This window comes from Notechis scutatus, chromosome 3, assembly GCF_049901735.1.
Source record: "Notechis scutatus isolate UNSWTSFEM ecotype Mainland chromosome 3, rNotScu1.2, whole genome shotgun sequence".
In the NCBI taxonomy this organism is placed as follows: Eukaryota; Metazoa; Chordata; class Lepidosauria; order Squamata; family Elapidae; genus Notechis; species Notechis scutatus.
In genome coordinates this window covers 206420788-206432979 of record NC_142011.1, presented here as the reverse complement: position 1 = coordinate 206432979, position 12192 = coordinate 206420788, and the positions used below count along the sequence as shown (strand labels likewise).

The following is a 12192-nucleotide window of genomic DNA, read 5'->3' as shown; positions in this document are numbered from 1 at the left end:
CTCCACCATAGGGCAAGACAAGAAGAAATGGATGGAAACTAACCAAGGAGAGAAGCAACCTGGAATTAAGGTGAAGCTTTCTAACAACGAGAACAATCAACTAAGTAGACCACTACCTAATTTTTAGTAAACTAGACGAAAAGTGGGATAGATAGCACCACCATTAGATGGACTAGTACTGGCTGACAAACCGTATTCAACAAGTAGTCCCTAATGGGTCTAAGTCTACATGGAGGGAAGTAAGCAGTGGGGTGCCACAAGGTTCCACCTTAGGTCCAGTACTCTTCAATATCTTCATTAACGACTTAGATGAGGGAATAGAAGGGGAACTTAACACATTTGCAGATGATACTAAGCTGGCAGGAATAGCTAACATCCAAGAAGATAGGCTCAAGATCCAAATGGATCTTGACAGACTAGAACAATGGGCCGTATCTAACAAAATGAAATTCAATGTAGAGAAAAGTAAAGTCCTACACTCAGGCAAGAAAAACCAAAAGTACACATATAGACTGGGTGAAACCAGGCTCAATAGCAGTAACTGTGAGAGGGATCTTGGAGTCTTAGTGGACAACCAGCTAAATATGAGCCAGCAGTGTGCAGCAGCAGCCAAAAAAACTAATGCAGTCCTAAATTGCATTAACAGAGGGATACAATCAAGATCAAGTGAGGTACTAATACCACTCTATAAAGCCTTTTGTAAGACCACACTTGGAATCCTGCATCCACTTTTGGTCACCACAATGTAAAAAAAGATGTTGAGACTCTAGAAAAAGTGCAGAGAAGAGCAACCAGGACGATTTAGGGGACTGGAGGCTAAGACATACAATGAACAGTTGCAGGAACTGGGCTTGACTAGTCTAGTGAAGAGAAGGACCAGGGGAGACAGGAGAGCAGTCTTCCAATATTTGAAAAATATTGAAAAACAGTTATCCAAGCTCTTCTTAAAAACTTTCAGTGTTGGAGCATTTACAACTTCTGGAGGCAATTTGTTCCACTGATTAATTGTCCTGTCAGGAAATTTTTCCTTAGTTCTATGTTGCTTCTCTCTTTGATTAGTTTCCATCCTTTGCTTCTTGTCCTGCCTTCAGGTGTTTTGGAAAAGAGCTTGATTCTCTAATTCTGCTGATTGCCGACTGCCAGTAATTTGAGTCCCACCATCTCAAGATTGACTCAGCCTTCCATCCTTCCGAGGTTAATAAAATGAGGATCCAGATTGTTGTGCGCAAGAGACTGACTCTGTAAACCACTTGCTTAGAGAGGGCTGTAAGTCTTAAATCTAGATTTACAACGATCTGTCCTGTTGCACTTATGGCACTCAATCTTGGGCAGCAACAACAGAGACTGAAATCTGTCTGTGCCACGGAAATGTGAAGGCTCTGTTCGGTATTGGGCATCTCCCTTCTTGACCACATCACAAATGACACTGTTCGACAGCATTTTGGTGTGGCACCAATTCTAGACGTGAGGGGGAGGCTGGCTCCACTAGTATGGACCAGTGGTGGGATTCAATTTTTTTTTACTACTGGTTCTGTGGGTTTGGCTTGGTGGGCGTGGCTTGATGGGTGTGACAGGAGAAGGATACTGTAAAATATCCATTCCCTCCCCACTCCTGGGGGAAGGTTACTGCAAAATCCCCATTCTCTCCCCACCCCACTACCCTGCTTTCCAGCTCCATTCTCCTGTGCAGGGCAACCAAAGAAGACCCAGCCAATCAGCTGGCACTCGGGAAGCAGAGATTAGATGGAGGCAGGGCCAGTCAGAGGTGGTATTTTCTGGTTCTCCAAACTACTCAAATTTTCCGCTACTGATTCTCCGGAACTGGCTAGAACCTGCTGAATACCACCTCTGGTATGAACATGTCCAGAGAGCAGCACTTCCCACCATGGCCACAAGACTGCCTACCAACTAGAAGTCAATGACTGGTGGGCCTTCACCCCGGAGATGCAGCTGACTGAGCAAAGTGACATTCAATGCTCCAAACTACAGACCGTCCATCTGCAGGAATACACTAGGAAGGTGAAGGAGGAGGAGGCTGTAAAGCACTGTGAAGCAGTATATAAGTGCTATTGTGGACTTCAACTTCCTGAATTCCCCAGCCAGCCATGCGTTTACAGTCCATTTCCGCTTCCCTTTTTTTAACATTTCAGACAGAATTCTACACAATGAACTAATTTTGCTGCTGATTTGGAACTCCCATTAATCTCTATTTTAAGCACAGTTGTCAGTGGAATTGACAGAAAATGTCAATTTCACCAGGTTGGAATTATTGATGAAATTGACACGTAGAGCAAAGAGTTTGGGAAATTCTAAAGACAACCGGGAGAAGAGGAAGTTAATTAAACAAATGTTAATTAGAATACTGATTACATACATACATGCAAAGATTCATACATGCATATTCAATGTATGGAATCATATTTCAGTTCCGAAAACCCAGTGGTTTGCAAAGATAATTAAGACCTGGAAATGTATACTGAACAGTGTTGATGCATCCCTAAATTAACAATATTTCTATTTTTTAGCCTTTAATTTATCTGACTAGGATTCTTTTTTTCTGGCTCATTTTGCATAATGTTGTTTATTCCAAAAACCAAAGGCTGCACTTGGTAAATATGCAAATTTCAGTCTTAAAAATCAGTGGTAACTACTTCCAAGAAGGCATGACAATCTTCTAAGGGCTGGGTACCGAAGACAAGGTTTTATTTTATTTTGATTTTCTGAAAAAACACAGACATCCGACTTCTGCAAGAAGCTAAATTATCTTCTGCAAATTGAAGATAATGATACAATTAAAATCCATGGTTGTTTTCTTCTCCTCCTCCTTCCTAAACTCCCCCTCCCCAAATACATAACACCTGGCAAATAGATGCAGGCAGCAATTAAGAGTGAAATAAGGTGCGTCATTTATAACAATCCTACAGATATTTTAATAAATGGGATGATTGGCTTTTTATGTGGTAGCAGGGAAACTTTAATCATCTCTCTAAGCAGATTAGAAAAGATAAAGAATTAATTGCATTATGGAATTTATGAGGCAGAGCCATTGGTGGTAGCCATTTTAAATGCAATAATAACAATTTTTACAGGGCCTGTGTATTTCTGTAATTGGTAGCATCAAGTCTGCCCATTGTTGTCTCTGCTGCTTATTTTTTTTCAGTCATTATGGGGCAGCTGTTTCAGTTTAATCATTTTGGGCCGTGAAGATTTATGATATGCAAATAGAACCAGGTATCAAAGCCTTGATACATATAGGAAGGGAGGGGGAGAAACCCCTCCGAAGCCATCATCTCAATATACCTTTGTAACATTAATGTTTTCTAAAACAGATTTTATTGAAGTTTTGCAAGAGACATAAAAACTAACACAAACTAATAAAGAGCAGAAAAGAACTGGTTTTGTCTCGTGGTTAAAGCACCAGGCTTGGAAGGAGGAGATGGTGAGTTCTCGTCCTGACTTAACCATGAAGGCTGGTTGGCTGACTTTGGGCCAATCACTAGGCAATGGAGAGTTCTAGTTCCTCCTTAACCGTGAAAGATGGTTGGCTGACTCTGGGCCAATCACTAGGCGATGGAGAGTTCTAGTTCCTCCTTAACCGTGAAAGATGGTTGGCTGACTTTAGGCCAATCACTAGGCGATGGAGAGTTCTAGTTCCTCCTTAACCGTGAAAGATGGTCAGCTGACTTTAGGCCAATCACTAGGCGATGGAGAGTTCTAGTTCCTCCTTAACCGTGAAAGATGGTTGGCTGACTTTGGGCCAATCACTAGGCGATGGAGAGTTCTAGTTCCTCCTTAACCGTGAAAGATGGTTGGCTGACTTTAGGCCAATCACTAGGCGATGGAGAGTTCTAGTTCCTCCTTAACCGTGAAAGATGGTCGGCTGACTTTAGGCCAATCACTAGGCGATGGAGAGTTCTAGTTCCTCCTTAACCGTGAAAGATGGTTGGCTGACTTTAGGCCAATCACTAGGCGATGGAGAGTTCTAGTTCCTCCTTAACCATGAAAGATGGTTGGCTGACTCTGGGCCAATCACTAGGCGATGGAGAGTTCTAGTTCCTCCTTAACCGTGAAAGATGGTTGGCTGACTTTGGGCCAATCACTAGGCAATGGAGAGTTCTAGTTCCTCCTTAACCATGAAAGATGGTTGGCTGTATGTAGCATTAATAGAATAGAATAGAATAGAATAGAATAGAATAGAATAGAATAGAATAGAATAGAATAGAATAGAATAGAATAGAATAGAATAGAGGAAAGGAGAATGGAATGGGATAGGATAGGATAGGATAGGAACAGAATAAAATTCTTTGTTGGCCAAGTGTGATTGGACACACAAGGAATTTGTCTTGGTGCAAATACTCTCAGTATACATTACTATATGAATCCTATATGATCATACTATATGGCATATGATAATGTTAATATAGTTTAATGCATGTATAAATATGTATACAATTCTGATTCTAATTGTTCCATATGTAAATATGTATCTATAAGTATATAAATGAATACAGTATAAATATGTGTAAATATAAGTATAAATATATCAAGCCTAATTTCAAAGACTGTAAGTACAAGTTTGTTAAATAAATCTATTATCTATCTATATTTCACATTCCCATATATTTCTAATTATTCATATACATTCCTATATCTTCTTCTAATCTCTACAAGTACAATAAAAAATATGAATACAAGAGAAAAAGGAATTGTTTGACAACGAGAACAACCCATCCATGGAACAGCTTGACTCCCAGAGGCTTTCAGAAATGATCGGACAACAATTTGTTTGGGATGGTACGAGGACCCCTTCCCTGGAGAAGGGGGAGCTTAGACCTTCCAGCCCTATGTTTCTAAGAGCTATCATTAGGGCACCAAACTTCTTCCGTGCTGGGGAACCCTTCCCAGATGACCTTGTGGCAGTCAGTTTTTAGTGTAGCCCATCTCGCCAGTTTATCGGGAAACTAAATTCGACATATTTATTGCAAGCCACAGTGTCTAACTTTCACATTAGAATTAATCTACCGTGACAAACGATAGTGTTCAGGCCTTCGAAAACCTATCTGTTAAAAACATAATGAACTTAGAGAAATAAATATATGCCTCCCTGACCTCCTTCTTACACATTCGGATAATTTTGTCATAAATTTTGAGGTAAATTATCCAGACTGTGTTGTGTTTGTTTTCCAAACGGGCAGGGTAATTCTAACGTTTTGGGATTTTTTTCCCCCCCTCTCTTGAGAAATAACCGCCCCAGGTATTGAATCTGGCTTTGAAACGCCCTAAGTGGTACGACTGGAAGCAGGCTTGGACTACATTTCCCATCACCCACAGCCATCCCTAGGTGATGGAGGTGATGGGGTTTGAAGTCAAAGATGTCCAGTTAAAGCTGTATCCATTCTCAGCGTTTGCTGTTTGATGAAACGACGTGATTTTTGTTAACCTTATTGTTAATGTGATTTTTGTTAACCTTATTAATAACCTTATGTTATTATAGAGCAGGGGTGTCAAACTTAAGGCCCGTGAATCAGATCCAGCCCATGAGGTGCTTAAATCCGGCCACTGGGGCCTGGAAATATCAAAGGACTGGCCCACGGTGCCTCTGGCGGTTAAAACGGGCTGCGTGTGTGGGTGGCTCGCACCTCATTTTCACCCACTATGGCCTCTTGCAGCACTCTGCCAGCTGAAAACAGGCTGAAAAATGGCCAAGAAAATGCCCCCAAAAGGCCCTTTAAAAGGGCCCGAAAATGGGCCAGAAAAGGGCTGGAAAATGCCCCATAAGTGCCCTTAACAAGGGCCCAAAAACAGGCCAGAAATGGGCTGGAAACAGGCTGGAAAATGCCACAAAATTCCCTTTAAAAGGGCTCAAAAATGGGCCAGAAATGAGCTGAAAACAGGCTGGAAAATGCCCCATAAATGCCCTTAAAAAGGCCCCCAAAACAGGCCAGAAATGGGCTGGAAAATGCCCCCCCAAAGGACCCAACCATGGGCCAGAAATGCTCTGGAAAATGCCCCCAAAATGCCCTTAAAAGGGCCCGAAAATGGACCGGAAACGGGCTGGAAAATGCCCCTAAAAGGGCCCAAGAATGGGCTGATAACGTGCTGAAAACATCTGTCCCACCCCTCCCGCTGCTCCCCCCGCTCTCCCCTGCCCCACGGAGAACTACAATTCTGATCTGGTCCTCAAAGAAATCCAGTTTGACACCCGTTATAGAGACTTGCAATTTAGACTTGATTTTAAGACAGAGATGTACAACCTTAGAGAAAAACCGACTTTGTTGCTTTTTACTAATTTCCTTGCTTTTTTCATGTTAATCCAATGGCAAATAATTTGAAATGAAAGAAAAGGCGGACATTAGACAATTCTTTACGACCTCTACTTAATCATTAAGAAATCTTAATTATTTTTTTAAGAGAGTTATTCTCATATGTAGCTTAGAATCATAACTTAGTACTAAACAGTAGCTTAAAATAATTTAATAATTTAGGCCAAAAATCCTAGCTTAAAAAGAAAGAAAGAAATACCTTTAATAGTGCAGAAATGGTATTTGCTAACATAAAAAAAATCTGGGGTATTATTGTTTAGGTTTGTCATTCATACTTGATTTTGAGACACAAAGGAAGAAAATAAAAAAGGACTTCATTGTTAGCACCTCTTTCACTTTCCTTTTTTTAGTGTAATACAATCCTTTAGGACAGTTGCTTAATCATTAACAACTCTTATTTTTACCATTTGTTCAGGAAATTCCCCTTAAGAATAATTTAGTCCCCAAAACCTGGCTTAGAAAAAGGGGGGGAAAGTTTTCATAATATAGAAATAGACTGTTATACCTTAGCTCTTCTTGATAAAATTTTCTTTCCATTCTTTCTTTTCCTTTCCATTCTTTCCTTCCCTAACTTCTTCATCCATCTACTCCTCCTTTCCTTTCCTTCCCTTCTTCATCCATTTACTTCTCCTTTCCTTCCCTTCCCTTCCTTTCTTCATCCCTTTCCTTTCCTTTCCTTTCCTTTCCTTTCCTTTCCTTTCCTTTCCTTTCCTTTCCTTTCCTTTCCTTTCCTTTCCTTTCCTTTCCTTTCCTTTCCTTTCCTTTCCTTTCCTTTCCTTCCCTTTCCTTTCCTTTCCTTTCCTTTCCTGACCTGTCTTTCTCTTCCCTCCCCTCCCCTCCTCTTCTGCATTAGCAGAGGGCTAGAATCAAGATCGCAGGAAATATTAATATTACTTTATGATGCCCTGGTAAGACCACACTTGGAATACTGCATACAGCTTGGGTCACCACCAAACATATGAAGAATGGTTGCAGGAACTGGGTATGTTTAGTCTAGTGAAAAGAGTTAGTACCACTTTATAAGTCCTTGGTAAGACCACACTTGGAATACTGCATCCAGTTATGGTTGCCATGATACAAAAACGATGTTGAGGCCCTAGAAAGAGTGCAGAGAAGAGCAACAACGATGATTAGGGTACTGGAGTCTAAAACATATGAAGAACGGTTGCAGGAATTGGGTATGTCTAATTTGTTGAAAAAAAGGACTATTAGGGGTGACATGATAGCAGTGTTCCAATGTCTCAGGGACTGCCACAAAGAAGAGGGAGTCAAGCTATTCTCCAAAGCACCTGAAGGCAGGACAAGAAGCAATGGGTGGAAACTAATCAAGGAGAGAAGCAACTTGGAATTGAGGAGAAACTTCCTAACAGTGAGGACAATTAACCAGTGGAACAGTTTGCCTTCAGAAGTTGTGGGTGCTCCAACAGTGGAAGTTTTTAAGAAGAGACTGGACAGCCATTTAGCTGAAATGGTTTAGGATCTCTTGCTTGAGCAGGGCGTTGGACTAGATGACCTCCAAGGTCATGTGGGAAGCCACCCTCCCGAAGAATGAAATATTTTGATGAATGTTAAAAGGCAGAATATTATATTTCCCTTAATGAGAAATGGAGAACATGTTTTTTTTAGAGGCAGGAAGCACACTCTCTCTTAATAGCTGCCCCCAGCAGATATTCTATGCCCATTAAGAAAGACTGGGCCAGCCTATCTACAAAACAAAAGACCTTCAGTTCCAGGATGATGGGATGAAGGAGAACAGAACATGATCTTTCAGGACATAATAGGATTAACCCACTAACATTTAGCAGAAGACACAGATCTCACTACATTGCACAAGCTCCTAAGGGTATTTCAGTCACTGCATCGTCTCAGAGCAGTCCCAACTTCAATCAAATGTGAGAGCTCAAACAAACACTTGGGATTTGCATTTTTTTCTTTTGCCTATAGAGCCAGCTATGACCCCTACATGGCCTCATGGGAGTCTGACAACAGCCAATAGAATACAGGTTCTTACACAGGAACAGGAAGCTCAAGTGCAAAGCCCAGAGAAAGTATAACTCCCCCCTCTCAACTCCATGTGCTCAGATGCACCAGGACCATGGGCTCGGTGGTTCTGCTTCATCCATAAACCATCTTTCCAACTAGCCTCCATGTTTCCAGTGTCTTTCTCCTAGCTTGGAATTGAACCAGGTGGATATTACTTCCCACAGTCCCTTCTAACTTCGTTATTCTGTTTATTATTCTTTTCCCCCCTCTTCTCCTTATACAAAGAGTCATTGGAGGTGACACATCACTTTTAAAAAAAACCAACATTTTATAGAATGCACCCCGTATTAATGTTCCTCACTGGGAGAGGAATGGAAAAAAAAAAAAGAACCCAAAGTTCATTTTCTGTAGCATGTCAGTCAAATATTTGCTAATTTACTGATGTTTTATGCTATCCATCTCAACCCTAATTGTAAAGGAGAAGATTGTATGTGTGTATGTGTGTATACACACACAAACATACAGACTCTCTCTCTCTCTCTCTCTATATATATATATATATATATATATATATATATATATATATATATATATATATATGTTTTCTTAAGTTTTAGGTACTTACATGTATGGTGTTCGGCTTGGTTCGGGTATTTTCCCACGTCATTGTAGTTCTTTTAAAGTTGTAGCAACGTTTCAGCAGAATCTCATCTGCCATCATCAGGCTTATATATATATGTGTGTGTGTGTGTGTGTGTGTGTGTTTGTGTGTGCTTTCGTAGATTTTCACGGGTACAGGTATGTAGGTCTAGGTGTGTTCGGGTCTTTTCCCGTGTAAGATTAAGAGTATCTTGGTGACGTTTCGACAAGGTCCCAAATCTCCACAACAAAACTCACAAGGCCATCACACAGCCCATTATACCAACATCAACTCCATCAACCAATCAAGAGGCAGCAGTGCAGCCAACCAGCCCAGCACACCAGCCTCCACCACCCGTATTTATAAGACGGCAGCTACGATCACACACTGCTTGCACTGGCATGAAGCCGAAAGCACCAGCCTGAGGATGGCGAGTGGGACCTCGCCGAAACGTCACCAAGATACTCTTAATCTTACATGGGAAAAGACCCGAACACACCTAGACACACACACACACACACACACACACATATTTTTATTTATTTATTTTATTTATTTGATTTGCCAATTGTTTACAAGATAATAAGTATAAGCGTGTACATAGTTGTGAATACATGAAATGGGTACATATAAGAAAAATAAAAGAATAAGAGAAACAATAGGACAGGGACGGTAGGCACGTTGGTGCGCTTATGCACCAACTTTTCTTAAGTTTTTGCAGGTACTTACATGTATGGTATTCAGCTTTGTTCGGGTATTTTCCCACGTCATTATAGTTGTGCTTTTAAAGTTGTAGCAACGTTTCGGCAGAATCTCATCTGCCATCATCAGGCTTCTGTATTGTGTTCGTCAGACGAACTATATATAGAACACAATACCGAAGCCTGATGATGGCAGACTGAGATTCCGGCCGAAATGTTGCTATATAAAGTATCATATAATGTAATGTAACATTGTAATCTAAATACTGTAAATCGCAACCTTGTAAAAAAAAAAAAGTCAAATCGAGGGATGAAGGTGGAAGATGACCATGAAATAATAAAAGCTAAGGAGGTTTTTAGTGATTAATTGTAGGATATAACGATCACCGATTTTGCACGGGGCAATCCCCTATCTCTGGAGATCGACCCCCGACGCCTTAAAATGCCCCACCAAGATTTGAAAAGTTTTTACTTTCCCCTTTCTAAAAATTTATGAAGGAGAATCTCTGCTCGGTCAATCCGAAGGGAGCCAATCAGAACGGCGGTGGGCGTGGCGGCGCGTTCCTTCCTCCTCCAACCCCCCCCCCCCCGTCCTCTGCTGCCTTCCACCCGAGGCATGCCGGTCTTGAGAGTTCGGCCGGCCGCCTCGCCCGTCGCTTCCAAGCGAGGCTGAGAACTACGGCCAATGAGAGAGAGCGCGGTCCAGAAAAGGGGCGGAGCCGGAGACTCCTCCGTGCCGTTTGCAAACGACGAGAGGGGGAATGGGAGGAGGAGGAGGAGGAGGAGGTTGCCGCTCAGCCCGCGCAAGCGCAGTGGGGGCTCGAGTCTCGCTTTCAAACCCGGGCAAGGCGACGGCAGAGGCGAAGTTTGTGCAGGTGAGAAGCTGCGCGCGCAGATGGCGCCTCTTGCGCAGGGACATCCTCCGCCCTCCCCGTTGCGCAGCGCTTCTGGAGGATGGGGGAGGGCGGGAAGTCATAAAGTGGGGCGGAAGGGGTTCGGTGAGGGGCTGCAAGGAGGGCGAGGGTGGAAAAGTGCCCGGGTTTGGGGGGGGGGGGCGTCTTTGGGGCGTGCCACAGGCTGGAAACCTCGCCCAGCCTTTTGCAACCGGGCGCCCGCGGGCACCCAGGATTGCAACTTGCAATGCGCGCGTTTATTGGATGGGAGTGACGCCTTGGAGGGACTCCCAAAGGGGCCTCAAGGCCTCCTCTCCCATCTTTGCGGAGCGCATAGGCTTTTTATGTTTTGGAGGCGGATGCTGTGTCATAGTAACAATGTTGCATTGAGGATGCTGGGACCTGCCTTGCGCTTTTTGGGCACCCTTGGAGGATCGCTGGTTTTTTTTTTTTTTTTTTTGTTTTGCAGTTAATTTTGGCTTATTTTGTGGCCTTCTTGGCCTGTCTCCTTTTCCGGCAGAGCCGACTGGCGTCTCTGAATGCCTGGTGTAAGAAATAGTAAATTAAAAAATAAAATGGTATATAAGATGCTTAAAGGTTTCACAAGTGGGAGTTGGACTAGATGACCTGCAGGGTCTCTTCTAATTCTGTTAATCTGTTATCAAATGAAATATATCTCACTGTATATACATGCTTTGCTTTTATACTTTTGACATGCTCCATTGTTAAGCCTTTTGATATTTTTGTCTTATGCCTTTTATATTATTATTATTATGTTTTGGAAGGGGGGCCTCTGGCCATGGGCAGAGTGCCCTTCCTCCCGCCTAGGAAGAGAAGGGCATGCGGCAAAGGCCGTCCTCAAGTTCCAACTATTCGCTTTTAGGGATGGTTCGAAGGGACACAACGGGAAAAAAGGGACTTAACGACCGTTTTTCACACTTAGCGACCATCTCCTGGAGGCACGTGATAAAAATTCAAACCCTGGGCAGCTGCCTTTTGTAATAGGGGAAAAAATGCAGTCTCCCTCCCCCCACTCCATGCCATCACTCTGCTAAACCACTAATTCCCACAACACTGTCAAACTATCTAGTAAGGCTGTATTTCTATAATCCTCCTCATCTTCCCTGTTAGCTATCTCCTTTATCTCCTTAGGACTATAATTTCGTTATTTGCATCTTACGATTTATATGGTTTTATTTAGTATCCTAGTATGATTTAGGTTAGTTGCTTACTTAGTATCCTATGACTAAATATTGTATCCTATGATTTATGATGAATGTATTTTAGGATCATGATATATCACCTATTGCTTGTATGCACACTGAGAGCTTAGGCAGAGGAGACAAATTCCTTGTGTGTCCAGCCACACGTGGCCATTAAAGAATTCTGTGCTGTTCTGTTCTACTCTACTCTGCATTCGATTCTATTCTGCATTCTATTCTACTTAACTCTGCGTTCTATTCTATTCTATTCTATTCTATTCTATTCTCTATTCTATTCTATTCTATTCTATTCTCTATTCTATTCTATTCTATTCTATTCTATTCTCTATTCTATTCTATTCTATATTCTATTCTACTTACTCTACTCTGCATTCTATTTTGCATTCTATTCTATACTATTCTATTCTCTATTCTATTCTGCATTCTATT

General features: G+C 42.0%; 1 protein-coding gene and 1 long non-coding RNA gene across 5 annotated transcripts in view; both read left to right on the top strand.

The window, feature by feature from the left end:
• Positions 1-12192, top strand: part of LOC148131573 (uncharacterized) — an 819361-nt gene that overhangs the window by 110399 nt on the left and 696770 nt on the right. The window lies entirely within an intron of this gene.
• The window catches only part of TSNARE1 (t-SNARE domain containing 1), a 286328-nt gene continuing 284371 nt past the window's right edge, over positions 10236-12192 (top strand). Inside the window, exon 1 of one of the 4 annotated variants that reach the window (XM_087962262.1) lies at positions 10236-10522. The gene's annotated coding sequence lies outside the window, so the exon portion shown is untranslated. The remainder of the gene's footprint in view (positions 10523-12192) is intronic. The other 3 variants (XM_087962260.1, XM_087962261.1, XM_087962263.1) reach the window with 3 other exon arrangements.